The sequence below is a fragment of the Arachis stenosperma genome, chromosome 4 (genome assembly GCF_014773155.1).
Source record: "Arachis stenosperma cultivar V10309 chromosome 4, arast.V10309.gnm1.PFL2, whole genome shotgun sequence".
Classification (NCBI taxonomy): domain Eukaryota; kingdom Viridiplantae; phylum Streptophyta; class Magnoliopsida; order Fabales; family Fabaceae; genus Arachis; species Arachis stenosperma.
Window position 1 is genome coordinate 56,280,657 of NC_080380.1, and position 14,416 is coordinate 56,295,072.

Below are 14,416 nucleotides of genomic sequence, written 5' to 3' on the forward strand. Positions count from 1 at the left end.
CCTCGGGTCTTGCCAGACGACCGAGCTACACGTTTCAGGTAACCCTCGGAACAACACTCATCACCATTCTCACTCATGAACAAAGTGACTGACAACCATTCTTGTTCTACAAGCATCTGAGGCTTAGTGAATATCTCTTGGATTCTTTAACCGGAATCTTCGTGGTATAGGCGAGAACTTATGGCGGCATTCAAGAGAATCCGGAAGGTCTAAACCTTGTCTGTGGTATTCTGAGTAGGATTCAATGATTGAATGACTGTGACGTGCTTCAAACTCCGAAAGGCGGGGCGTTAGTGACAGACGCAAAAGAATCACTGGATTCTATTCCGGCCGGACCGAGAACCGACAGATGATTAGCCTATGCTGTGACAGAGCATCAGGGACGTATTTTCACTGAGAGGATGGAAGGTAGCCACTGACAACGGTGAAACCCTACACAAGCTTGCCATGGAAAGGAGTAAGAAGGATTGAATGAAGACAGTAGGAAAGCAGAGAGACGGAAGGGAAGGCATCTTCATACGCTTGTCTGAAGCTCTTACACCAATGATATACATAAGTATCTCTATCTTTATCTTTATGCTCTATTCGTTTATCACTATACCCATTTGAGTCTGCTTGACTGAGATTTACAAGGTGACCATAGCTTGCTTCATACCACCAATCTCCGTGGGATCGACCCTTACTCGCGTAAGGTTTATTACTTGGACGACCCAGTGCACTTGCTGGTTAGTTGTGCGAAGTTGTACTTATGCCATGGTATTGTGCACCATGTCTTTGGAGCCATTACTAGGGATTGTTTATGTTTTGAAAAGTAGTGATCACAATTTCGTGCACCAGCTAGTGTGTGTGTTCTAAACCGCATGCAAACTTAGAACTCACACACTTGTTTCATTAATGTCACTCTAATTCACTCACTTTATTCTAGTGAACTACCTCATTCCAAAAATTTACGCTTCCTTGTTTTTGTATTTACTTATCTTATTATCCTCTTTTCTATTTTTCATGGAAGAGTCATTGACGTTAGGATTTTTGCTAGTAAAGAATTTATAAAAATATTCGCGTTGTAGATATAGCTTCTAAACTAACAGAAATCCCTTCGTACAAAAGTTTTGGTTGTAACAAGTAACAAACCCCTTTTAAAATTGATAACCGAGTATTTAAACCTCGGGTCGTCTTCTCAAGGAATTGCAGGGAGGTATGTTCTTATTATTGGCTATGAAAAAGGTAAAATTGGGGTTTGAGAATGAGGAATAAATATGGCAAATAATTTAAATGACAATTAAAATTAATAAATACTGTAAAGCAAACCTTTGGCAAGGTATGAGAAATTGGAAGTCTAGACTTTGTTATTCTCAGCAATAATAATGAAAGTTGTATCTCAATTCCACTTTCGTATCACGCGTCCACGTCGTCCACACATTCGCGTCGTATATGCAGCTTCCAATCTGCGCGGTCGCGTCAGGCACGCGATCGCGTCACTCCGATTTCTTCCATTTCACTCGGTCGCGTGAGCCATTGATACGTAAAAATTTGATTTCACGTATAACCGGCAAGTATACCGGGTCGTATCAAGTAATAAAACTCACAAAGAGTGAGGTCGATCCCACGGAGATTGGTAGATTAAGCAACTTTAGTTAAATGGTAGATTTAGTCAAGCAAACATAGTTTTGATTTCATGAGCATTTTGATTTTTGAACATAATTGCAAGAATTTAAATGGCAAAGAATGTAAAGAACTAGAATATAGAAATGAAATGAAAGTAAATAACTGAAACTTAAATTGCAAGAAACTTAAATGACATCAAAGATAAATGGCAAGGAATTAAAAGGTGCAGAAATTTAAAGAACATAATAGTAAATAGCAAGAATTAAAGGAACAAAATGTAGATGACAAGAATAATAAATTGACAGAATGTAAAAGGGAATTGGGTTATGGGTAATCAAATAACTAGAAGCAAAAGAAATAAGAAGTAATGATAGAGAGGATCATTAGGGATCAGAGATGCTAGTTTTCATGAATTGATGTTAGTCAAATCCTTCTCAATCATGGGTATAGATCCATGGCAAGTGGGTAATTGAATCCCAATCTCTTGGTGATTCAATTTCTCTCAACATAACCAATTGCCACTCTCGTGATCTAATTGTTCATGAGAAGAGCTGAAGCTCTAATCTAATCCAGCCACACAAATCCCATAATCTCAACCAAGGAGAGTTACATCTCACATACTAACCAAGGTGTATTGATTAAAGAAATCATGAAAGGATGAACTCTAAACTGAATTATGTGGCTCATTCCTCAAATTCACCACATAATTCATATAGATTAACCCCTCTCTCGATAGTGGTTGAATCTTTGAAGAACAAGAGTTCCCTCTTTAGATCAACCACTAGAATTGAGAAGGAAAAGATGAGTTCACCAATGCATTCCAACAAGCAGAGCTCTTCCCCCTAATGAAAGTGGGGTTTAGTGAGTCATAGCTCCAATTTCAACAACAATTGCCATAAACTAAAATTTAACTAAAATGCAAAGAAAGATGAAGAAGAATAAGGAAAATGCTTAAAGCTTAAGAAATGAAGAAGAGAAGTTCCAAGAAGAACCAAAAATGCTCTCCGGGTATCCTCCCGGAAGTACTAAAGAGTTCTCAAAAAATAAAAGTGCTAAGAGTCTCAAAAGTCTAAGTGTCTAAAAGTTTTTTCCCAAAGTACAAACTCAATCTCTTTTTATACTAGTCCCAAAACTCTTTCAAAGATCTTGAATTGGGTTAGCAATATGGGCTTCCTCTTTGTTGAATTCTTGGCTCAATTGGAAGAAGTGTTGCTAGACTTGGAAAGGAAGAGTTCATTCATCATGCTTCTGGCCCATTGGCTTGGCGTTTTTGTCAATAATGCTGGCCTTAATGCACGTTGGCAACGTGCATCACAATTTCCTGGAAGTGAAGTTTGAGACTTGGGCGTTGCTAGCCCAAGTTGTTGCTAACAACTTGCTTTTCCTCTTCTTGGCTCTACTTTCATGCTAAATGTAGCCCAGAATTTGAGTGTCAACCTTCTGCTTCAATATGGACTATTATACATCATTGGAAAGCTCTTGATGTCTATTTTCCAATGCCACTGGAATCACCTCAATTGGACTTTCCTAGCTCAAGTTATGCTTCCTCAAAGATGGTAAGGTTAAGCTGCCAAGTTGTTGCCAAAAACGCACCTTCACTCCCAAGTTGGCAACGTGCCCGTGCCTAACCTCCCAAGGCAGGGACTTGGGGCTGGCGTTGTTGCAAAACACGCCCCCTTGGTAGCACGTTGGCAACGTGCTCGTGCCCCCCTCCAGGGCTCATCTCTAGCCTTCTTGAATTTCAACTTCATGTTCTTGTTTTTAGGGCCTAAAGATGACTCTGGTTTGGCTTCAATTTTGTGCTCCAACGCAACTGGAAGCACTCAATTTGGATCTCTGTAGCTCAAGATATCTTCCATTGAAGGGGACATGGTCAGGCTGCCTTGTTGGAGTTGTTGTGGACAACGCCCCCTATCTTCAAGTTGGCAACGCCAACTTTTGTTCTTCAAGGTTGCCTGGCGTTGTCCTTAACAACGCACCCTTTCTTCAAGTTGGCAACGCCAACTTTTGTTCTTCAAGGTTGCCTGGCGTTGTCCTTAACAACGCACCCTATTCCCAAGTTGGCAACGCCAACTTTTCTTCTTCTTGCCCAGCTTGCATCATTCTTGCTTCCATGCTTCCTTGTTTCATCACCTATCATCAACAAAGGAAATAGCTTCAAAGTCTTACCAATTCATGCAATAAATTTCATGAGATTCATTCATACTCATTCATGTATGTATTCTTTAAATCATTTGCATGAATTTGGCTAGAATCAACATGTTCCTTGGTATTCTCATGCATGAAGATAAAACTCATAAAAGGACTTGTTTATTTAGAGGAAATGAGTGAAATTAAGCTAAAACCAACTAAACTAACTAGCTAATATAACAAATATGCAATTGCATCAGCCATGCGACCACGTTACTTCTCGCTGGTCACTGATGTGTGGAAAATGATCCAACACAAAACTCACCGGCAAGTGTACCGGGTCGCATCAAGTAATAAAACTCACGGGAGTGAGGTCGATCCCACAGGGATTGAAGGATTGAGCAATTTTAGTTTAGTGGTTGATTTAGTCAAGCGAATCAAGTATTGGTTGAGTGATTTTGTATCCAACAGTAAGTAAATAGCAGGAAATGTAAAGGGAGAGGGATAAATTGCAGAAATTAAAGAGAATTGGAAGTAAAGTTACTGAATCTTAAAGAACAAGAAATTAAATGACTGAAACTTAAAGTGCAAGAAATGTAAATTGCGGTAACTTAAAGTGCAAGAAATATAAATTGCTTGAATGGAAAAGGGATTTGAGGACTGGGAATTCAGAATTTAAGCAAGGGAAATTAAATTGCAACAATTAATCAAGCAAGAGATGAATTGAAATTGACTAGATCTCAAACAGAAAATGGAAATTTAATTACAGCAGTGGTTCAGCAGAAAAACCAAAAAGAAAATTAGATCTCAGGACTCCAGAGACTAGATAGCAGAGTCTAGATCTCAATTGCCTTCCTAGATCCAAGTTCACAAAGCAATTAAAGAGAAATTAAAGATTGAAGCAGTAAAGGAAATTGAATTCAACTCAATTATGCAGTAGGAAAATCAAACAGATCTTAAATGGAGATTGAGACAGAAGTTCCTCAATTCTTCACACTCAAAACTCAAACAAAACCCAGTAAAGAAAATAAAACGATCAGAGAAAGAAGAAGTGAATTCTCTCCTCCAATTCTCAAGCCAATTCTGCAGAAAACAGAAAAATGGGAAATGAGCTCTCAAGTTGACTAAGGATGAAAATTAAAATGAAAGTAAGCTCTCCTTTTCTAATCCTAACTAACACCTATTTATACACTTTCTATTTTGGATTTCAGAATTTTGAGTGGGCCTTTTGATTTGGTGAAGAAGTGAATTAAGTTGGATTTTTGAGTGAAATTCAACCCATGTTGCTCCCAGGAGGTTGCTCTGCTCTTGTGGAGGGCAGAGCAGGGAAGCCTTGCATGTGGATCCAACTAGCGTGCCAAATTTGGAAGGGGCATCAGGATGCTACCCTGCCCTTGTGGAAAGCAGGGCAGTGTTGTCATGGTGCCTCCAAGCTGCGCGCCCAAGCTCCCTTGTTGCGCGTCAATGTGTGCGTGCTGGCCGTGCCAAATTGTGCGCCATGCACCAAGGAATGTTGGTCTGCCCTCCACAAGGGCAGGGCAGCGCAAGCTTTCCTTGTTCTTGGGTGAGGTCCCAAGTTCGAAACTTGCTGGATGGCTTTTGTTGCCCCTTTTTTCTTAGTTTTTTTGGCGCCAAGGTCGCGCCTAGTTTCTTGCTTCCTCAAGGTCTTGTGTTCGATCCTTGGAGGTTGAAAACAAGCTAATTTTGGCTTGTTTTCCTTCCATTTGAACACTACTTCCTTCCCTCTTGAGCTTGGTTCGAAACCCATGGATGGCACTTGGAGAACAATTTTCTTGAATTTTTCCAAGAGGAGCCCGAAATTGCTCTTGAGGAGGGCAGGGCAGAGTTTTTCCTTTCCTTATTTCTTGGCCTAGAATTGTGCTCCGCCCTCAAGGAGGGTAGGGCAGTGAAGCCTTGAATGCTTGGTTCATTGTTGTGCTCCCTTGGAGGGTAGTGTACTCTTGTGGAGGGCAATGTGGCTTTCTCCCTTCCATGCGTTACACTCTTTTCTTCCTTGGGCCATGCTTTCTTAAGCCACACTTCATTCTTTTCTTCTTTTCTTCACCTACAAATAATCAAAACAACCAATCAAAGTATCACTAAATTCACAAGGTTTATAAATCAATTAAAATTCAATTAAATTTAGCTTAAACCTCATGATTTAGCATCAATTAAATGGTGGTTGTTTGATTCAAATAAAACATGCAATTCCACTCTAAATTGCTTACTTATGGTGTAAGAAAGTGAATAAAAACTAGTGAAACAAGTGAAATTAGCTTGAGAAATGGGTATATGATGACTTGCCATCAGTCACCTCCTCGATTCCTTGTGTTCCTTCCATTTTTGCACACTTCCTCTTCATCCTCTAATCCATTCCTGTCCTATGAAGCCTGAAACACTTAACACACAGATCAAGGCATCGAATAGTAATAAGAGAGAATTAAGATTAGCTAAATTAAGACCAAAGAAGCATGTTTTCAATCATGTAATAATTTTAGGAAGGAAATATAAATACATGCTAAATACATGAATAAGTGGGTAAAGATCTTGATAAAACCACACAATTAAACACATTGTAAACCATAAAATAGTGGTTTATCAACCTCCCCACACTTAAACATTAGCATGTCCTCATGCTAAACTCAAGGAGACCAAATAAATAAGTAGGGAAAGGCAAGATTCATGCAATGCAACCTATGAATGTGAATGCAACTACATGCAAAGATGATTCTACCTTCTTGGTGAAAGAGCAAATAATTCTTTCAAGAACAAGTATGAACTGGATTTCACTAATTCAAATCACAAAATACAATACAAATAACTTGCAAGAAAAAGATAGCTCATGAAAGCAGGAAACATAGAATTGAGCACTGAACCCTTACTGGTAGTGTATATCATTATAACTCTCAAGTGTCTAAGGTCAATTCTCTCAATTCTCTACTAATCTTCCTTTCTATAGCTTGCTCTTCATCTAACAATCAACAAATTTTTAATGCACCAATACACAAATCAAGAGGTCTTTCAAGGGTTGTAATGGGGTTAGGGTCAAGGTAGGATTGTATTTGGCCAAGTGGACTAAAATTTGAATCCTTAATTAACATAAACTTTTCACCTAACTTAAGACAATCCATTTAATTAAAATACAAAATCTAACTTCCCATTAACTGTATTTACTACATATTTATGCATTCTAAGTTTTGAGTACAGCTCATATGCATTGATCTCACTATTTATTTTTGGGAATTTTGTCCCCTTTTCTTAATTGCTTTTTTTTTTCTTTTTCACCCTTTTTTTTCAATGCATATGATTAAAGTATTGAATGCAATAACATGTGCTCAACCATTATTTTGCACATTTTCACTAAAATATACAGCACCCAATTATTCAAACCAAATATTTCCAAACCCAACTTTCCCACACTTAAATCATGAGCACTTTTACTAGTCTAAGCTAACTAAGGATTCAAATTAAGGACATTATTGTTTTTCGCTCAGAGTTAGTAATGTGCTAAAGTAAAGAACAAATGGGTGTATTAGGCTCAAATTGGTTTGCAAAGGATAATGGAAGGGAAGGCCATATGGGTATGTAAGCTCAGTGAAACAAGGCCTCAATCATATAAGTGCATGTATACATCAAATAATGGAAATATAGAATCAAGCAAGACAAAGATCACAATATTAGAGAGAATAACACACACAAAAATAAAATATTGGTTGATAAAATGCAACCAATCAAATAGGCTCAAAATATCACTGGTTTTGTGTGTTCAAGCTTTAAACCATGTTCCAAAATAATATTTCTTTCTTACAAGTTTTTCAAAAAGTTTTATTCAAATTAGTAAAATACTATAAGAATTTCTTGAAAAAGAGAATATTACTTCAACCAAGTGGTAAAATATGCACAAAATCAAGAAAATATGCAATCAGATATGCAAATGCAACAATGAACAAACAAATAAAATAAAAAATTTGGTGTTGAGTCAAGAAATAACTAACCCATGGAGATCGGTATCGACCTCCCCACACTTAAAGATTGCACCGTCCTCGGTGCATGCTGAGATGTGCAGGTGGACAGGTTGCTCCAACTGACGCTTGTAGATGGAGGTGTCTTGGTTGGAGATCTCTTGGTTCCTTTCCTTGCTGGTGTCTTGTCAGTGGCCTTCTCTTTTCCTTTCTTGGTACCCATGCTTAAGGAAGAAGAAAAAGGAAGAGTGTGAAATATAGAAAACTAAGACCGAAAGGAAGGAAATTCAAGTGATAAGGAATGCCAAAGGAAAGATGATAGTCCATCTACATGGTAGCTACAACATGTAGGGAAGACAACAATAAAGATTAAAAATGGCAATTCAAAATAATTAGATGCAAGAGGGTAAAAACATGCAAATAATAGGCATGAGAAGCATAGCTCAAGCATCAAGTAATAAATGTGCCAAATTAAAGAGCATGTGTAATGATGACAATTGTGAATGATAATCCCAAATACATTGGGTGTGCAAGTTAAAATAGGGATGAAAATAATGTAATCCAAATGTATATGAGAGCCTGGTGCACGAAATTGTGATCACTACAACTTCGCACAACTAACCAGCAAGTGCACTGGGTCGTCCAAGTAATAAACCTTACGCGAGTAAGGGTCGATCCCACGGAGATTGGTGGTATGAAGCAAGCTATGGTCACCTTGTAAATCTCAGTCAGGCAGACTCAAATGGGTATAGTGATAAACGAATAAAGCATAAAGATAAGGATAGATATACTTATGTATATCATTGGTGTAAGAGCTTCAGACAAGCGTATGAAGATGCCTTCCCTTCCGTCTCTCTGCTTTCCTACTGTCTTCATCCAATCCTTCTTACTCCTTTCCATGGCAAGCTTGTGTAGGGTTTCACCGTTGTCAGTGGCTACCTCCCATCCTCTCAGTGAAAATACGTCCCTGATGCTCTGTCACAGCATAGGCTAATCATCTGTCGGTTCTCGGTCCGGCCGGAATAGAATCCAGTGATTCTTTTGCATCTGTCACTAACGCCCCGCCTTTCGGAGTTTGAAGCACGTCACAGTCATTCAATCATTGAATCCTACTCAGAATACCACAAACAAGGTTAGACCTTCCGGATTCTCTTGAATGCCGCCATCAGTTCTTGCCTATACCACGAGGACTCTGATCTCACGGAATGGCTGGCTCGTTTGTCAGGCGAGCACTCGGTTGTCAGGCGATCAACCATGCATCATGCAATCAGAAATCCAAGAGATATTCACTAAGCCTCATATGCTTGTAGAACAAGAATGGTTGTCAGTCACCTTGTTCATAGGTGAGAATGATGATGAGTGTCACGGATCATCACATTCATCAAGTTGAAGAACAAGTGATATCTTGGACAAAGAACAAGCGGAATTGAATAGAAGAACAATAGTAATTGCATTAATACTCGAGGTACAGCAGAGCTCCACACTTTAATCTATGGTGTGTAGAAACTCCACCGTTGAAAATACATAAGAACAAAGTCTAGGCATGGCCGAATGGCCAGCCTCCCAAAAGAGGGTTCAATCATAAAAACATGATCAAAAGATGAAAATACAATAGTAAAAGGTCCTATATATAGAAAACTAGTAGCCTAGGGTGTACAGAGATGAGTAAATGACATAAAAATCCACTTTCGGGCCCACTTGGTGTGTGCTTGGGCTGAGCAAATGAAGCATTTTCGTGTAGAGACTCCTCTTGGTGTTAAACGCCAGCTTTTATGCCAGTTTGGGCGTTTAACTCCCATTTAGGTGCCAGTTCCGGCGTTTAACGCTGGAAATTCTTGAGGTGACTTTGAACGCCGGTTTGGGCCATCAAATCTTGGGCAAAGTATGGACTATCATATATTTCTGGAAAGCCCAGGATGTCTACTTTCCAACGCCGTTGAGAGCGCGCCAATTGGGCTTCTGTAGCTCCAGAAAATCCACTTCGAGTGCAGGGAGGTCAGAATCCAACAGCATCTGCAGTCCTTTTGAGTCTCTGGATCAGATTTTTGCTCAGGTCCCTCAATTTCTGCCAGAAAATACCTGAAATCACAGAAAAACACACAAACTCATAGTAAAGTCCAGAAAAGTGAATTTTAACTAAAAACTAATAAAAATATACTAAAAACTAACTAAAAGATACTAAAGACATACTAAAAACAATGCCAAAAAGCGTACAAATTATCCGCTCATCACAACACCAAACTTAAATTGTTGCTTGTCCTCAAGCAACTGAAAATCAAATAAGATAAAAAGAAGAGAATATACTATAGACTCCAAACTATCAATGAAACTTAGCTCCAAATTAGATGAGCGGGACTAGTAGCTTTTTGCCTCCAAACAGTTTTGGCATCTCACTTTATCCTCTGAGGTTCAGAATGATTGGCTTCTTTAGGAACTCAGAATCCAGATAGTGTTATTGATTCTCTTAGTTAAGTATGATGATTCTTGAACACAGCTACTTTATGAGTCTTGGCCGTGGCCCAAAGCACTCTGTCTTCCAGTATTACCACCGGATACATACATGCCACAGACACATAATTGGGTGAACCTTTTCAAATTGTGACTCAGCTTTGCTAGAGTCCCCAATTAGAGGTGTACAGGGTTCTTAAGCACACTCTTTTTGCCTTGGATCACAACTTTATTTCTTTCTTTTTCTCTTTTTTTTTTCTCTTTCTTTCTTTTTTTCGTTTTTCTCCTTCTCTTTTTCTTTTTTTTTTTTGTATTCACTGCTTTTTCTTGCTTCAAGAATCATTTTTATGATTTTTCAGATCCTCAGTAACATGTCTCCTTTTTCATCATTCTTTCAAGAGCCAACAATTTTAACATTCATGAACAACAAATTCAAAAGATATATGCACTGTTCAAGCATACATTCAGAAAACAAAAAGTATTGTCACCACATCAAACTAATTAAGCTAGTTTTAAAGATGAATTTGAAATCCTGTACTTCTTGTTCTTTTGGGATAAAAACAGTTTTCATTAAAGAAAGGTGATGGATTCATATTCATAGCTTTAAGGCATAGACACTAAGACACTAATGATCATAAGACACAAGCATGGATAAACATAAGCACTAAAAATTCGAAAAACAGAAGAATAAAGAACAAGGAGATTAAAGAACGGGTCCACCTTAGTGATGGCGGCTTGTTCTTCCTCTTGAAGGTCTTATGGAGTGCTTGAGCTCCTCAATGTCTCTTCCTTGTCTTTGTTGCCCCTCTCTCATGATTCTTTGAGGAGGAGGATCTCTTGTTTGCTCCATTCTTTTCTTAGTGATGGGCTTGAGGTCATGCCTTCTCAGTTGAACCGGCTTCCCTCTTGAATTTCTCTTCCATTGGGCGTCCTCTTCACAGATGTCTATGAGGACTTGGTCCAACCTTTGATCAAAGTTGATCCTTCTTCATGGCCACAACTTCATAGAAGTGGTCTTGATGCACCCTTGAGATGAATCTCTCCATCTCTCATGACTTGAAGGTGGAAGCTTTTGCCTTCCCTTTCCTCTTTCTAGAGGTTTCTCCGGCCTTAGATGCCATAAATGGTTATGGAAAAACAAAAAGCAACGCTTTTTCCACACCAAACTTAAAAGGTTTGCTCGTCCTCGAGCAAAAGAAGAAAGAAGAGAGTAGAAGAAGAAGAAATGAGGAAGAAGGGAATGGCTTTGTGTTCGGCCATGTATGGGTGGGTTAGGAAGGGAAAGTGGTTTGAATTTGAATGGTGAGGTAGGTGGGGTTTTATGAAGGATGGATGTGAGTGGAGAAGAGGTATTGAGGTGATTGTTGAATGGGTGAAGAAGAAGAGAGAGTGGTGGGGTTGGTGGGGATCCTGTGGGGTCCACAGATCCTGTGGTGTCAAGGAAAAGTCATCCCTGCACCAAATGGCATTCAAAATCACTTTTTGAGCCATTTCTGGCGTTAAACGCCGGGCTGGTGCCCATTCCTGGCGTTTAACGCCAGGTTCTTGCCCTTTTCTGGCGTTTAACGCCAGTCTGGTGTCCCTTTCTGGCGTTAAACGCCCAGAATGGTGCCAGACTGGGCGTTAAACGCCCATCTGCTAGCCTCACTGGCGTCTAAACGCCAGTGAGTTCTTCCTCCAGGGAGTGCTGTTTTTCTTCCTGTTTTTCATTCTATTTTTGCTTTTTCAATTGATTTTGTGACTTCTTATGATCATCAACCTACAAAAAACATAAAATAGCAAAGGAAAATAGATTAAATATATCATTGGGTTGCCTCCCAACAAGTGCTTCTTTAATGTCAGTAGCTTGACAGATGGCTCTCATGGAGCCTCACAGATACTCAGAGCAATGTTGGAACCTCCCAACACCAAACTTAGAGTTTGAATGTGGGGGTTCAACACCAAACTTAGAGTTTGGTTGTGGCCTCCCAACACCAAACTTAGAGTTTGACTGTGGGGGCTCTGTTTGTCTCTGATTTGAGAGAAGCTCTTCATGCTTCTTCTCCATGGTGACAGAGGGATATCCTTGAGCCTTAAACACATAGGATTCTTCATTCACTTGAATGATCAGTTCACCTCCATCAACATCAATCACAGCCTTTGCTGTGGCTAGGAAGGGTCTGCCAAGGATGATGGATTCATCCATGCACTTCCCAGTCTCTAGGACTATGAAATCAGTAGGGATGTAATGGTCTTCAACTTTCACCAAAACATTCTCTACAAGTCCATGAGCTTGTTTTCTTGAGTTGTCTGCCATCTCTAGGGAGATTCTTGCAGCTTGTACCTCAAAGATCCCTAGCTTCTCCATTACAGAGAGAGGCATGAGGTTCACACTTGACCCTAAGTCACACAGAGCCTTCTTGAAGGTCATGGTGCCTATGGTACAAGGTATTGAAAACTTCCCAGGATCTTGTCTCTTTTGAGGTAATTTCTGTCTAGACAAGTCATCCAGCTCTTTGGTGAGCAAAGGAGGTTCATCCTCCCAAGTCTCATTTCCAAATAACTTGTCATTTAGCTTCATGATTGCTCCAAGGTATTTAGCAACTTGCTCTTTAGTGACATACTCATCCTCTTCAGAGGAAGAATACTCATCAGAGCTCATAAATGGCAGAAGTAAGTCCAATGGAATCTCTATGGTCTCATTTTGAGCCTCAGATTCCCATGGTTCCTCATTGGGGAACTCAGTGGAGGTCAGTGTACGCCCATTGAGGTCTTCCTCAGTGGTGTTCACTTCCCCTCCTTCCTCTCCAAATTCGGCCATGGTTATGGCTTTGCACTCTCCTTTTGGATTTTCTTCTGTATTGCTTGGAAGAGTGCTTGGAGGGAGTTCAGTAACTTTCTTGCTCAGCTGTCCCACTTGTGCCTCCAAATTCCTGATGGAGGACCTTGTTTTATTCATGAAACTTTGAGTGGTTTTGATTAGATCAGAGACCATGGTTGCTAAGTCAGAGGGGTCCTGCTTAGAGTTCTCTGTCTGTTGCTGAGAAGATGATGGAAAAGGCTTGCCATTGCTAAACCTGTTTCTTCCACCATTATTGTTATTGAAACCTTGTTGAGGTCTCTCTTGATTCTTCCATGAGAAATTTGGGTGATTTCTCCATGAAGAATTATAGGTGTTTCCATAGGGTTCTCCTAGGTAATTCACCTCTTCCATTGAAGGGTTCTCAGGATCATAAGCTTCTTCCTCAGATGAAGCATCCTTAGTACTGCCAGGTGCATTTTGCATTCCAGACAGACTTTGAGAAATCAAATTGACTTGTTGAGTTAATATTTTATTCTGAGCCAAAATGGCGTTCAGAGTGTCAGTCTCAAGAACTCCTTTCTTCTGACTTGCCCCATTGTTCACAGGATTCCGTTCAGAAGTGTACATGAATTGGTTATTTGCAACCATTTCAATGAGCTCTTGAGCTTCTGTAGGCGTCTTCTTCAGATGAAGAGATCCTCCAGCAGAGCTATCCAAAGACATCTTGGATTGTTCAGAGAGACCATCATAGAAAATACCTATGATGCTCCATTCAGAAAGCATGTCAGATGGACATTTTCTGATCAATTGTTTGTATCTTTCCCAAGCTTCATAGAGGGATTCTCCATCCTTCTGTCTGAAGGTTTGGACTTCCACTCTAAGCTTACTCCATCTTTGAGGTGGAAAGAACTTTGCCAAGAAGGCATTGACTAGCTTTTCCCAAGAGTCCAGGCTTTCTTTAGGTTGTGAGTCCAACCATATTCTAGCTCTGTCTCTTACAGCAAAAGGGAATAGCATCAGTCTATAGACCTCAGGATCAACCCCATTAGTCTTGACTGTGTCACAGATTTGCAAGAATTCAGCTAAAAACTGATGAGGATCTTCCAATGGAAGTCCATGGAACTAGCAATTCTGTTGCATTAGAGAAACTAATTGAGGCTTAAGCTCAAAGTTGTTTGCTCCAATGGCAGGGATAGAGATGCTTCTCCCATAGAAGTCGGGAGTAGGTGCAGTAAAGTCACCCAGCACCTTCCTTGCATTGTTGGCATTGTTGTTGTTTTCGGCTGCCATGGGTTCTTCTTCTTTGAAGAATTCGGTCAGGTCCTCAATAAAGAGTTGTGCCTTAGCTTCTCTTAGCTTTCACTTCAAGGTCCTTTCAGGTTCAGGGTCAGCTTTCAGCTTTAACAAGAATGCCTTTGTCTTTGTTCCTGCTCATATGAAAGAGAAGAGAACAAGAAAATATGGAATCCTCTGTGTCACAGCATAGAGA

The 14,416-nt window shown here is 39.8% G+C and overlaps 1 non-coding gene across 1 annotated transcript; it reads left to right on the plus strand.

Moving 5' to 3' along the window:
• The first annotated feature begins 13,708 nt into the window (after positions 1-13,708).
• Positions 13,709-13,812, plus strand: LOC130977496 (small nucleolar RNA R71). Its single transcript, XR_009085185.1, has one exon. It is a non-coding gene; the product is annotated as a small nucleolar RNA R71 (small nucleolar RNA).
• Positions 13,813-14,416: the final 604 nt, after the last annotated feature.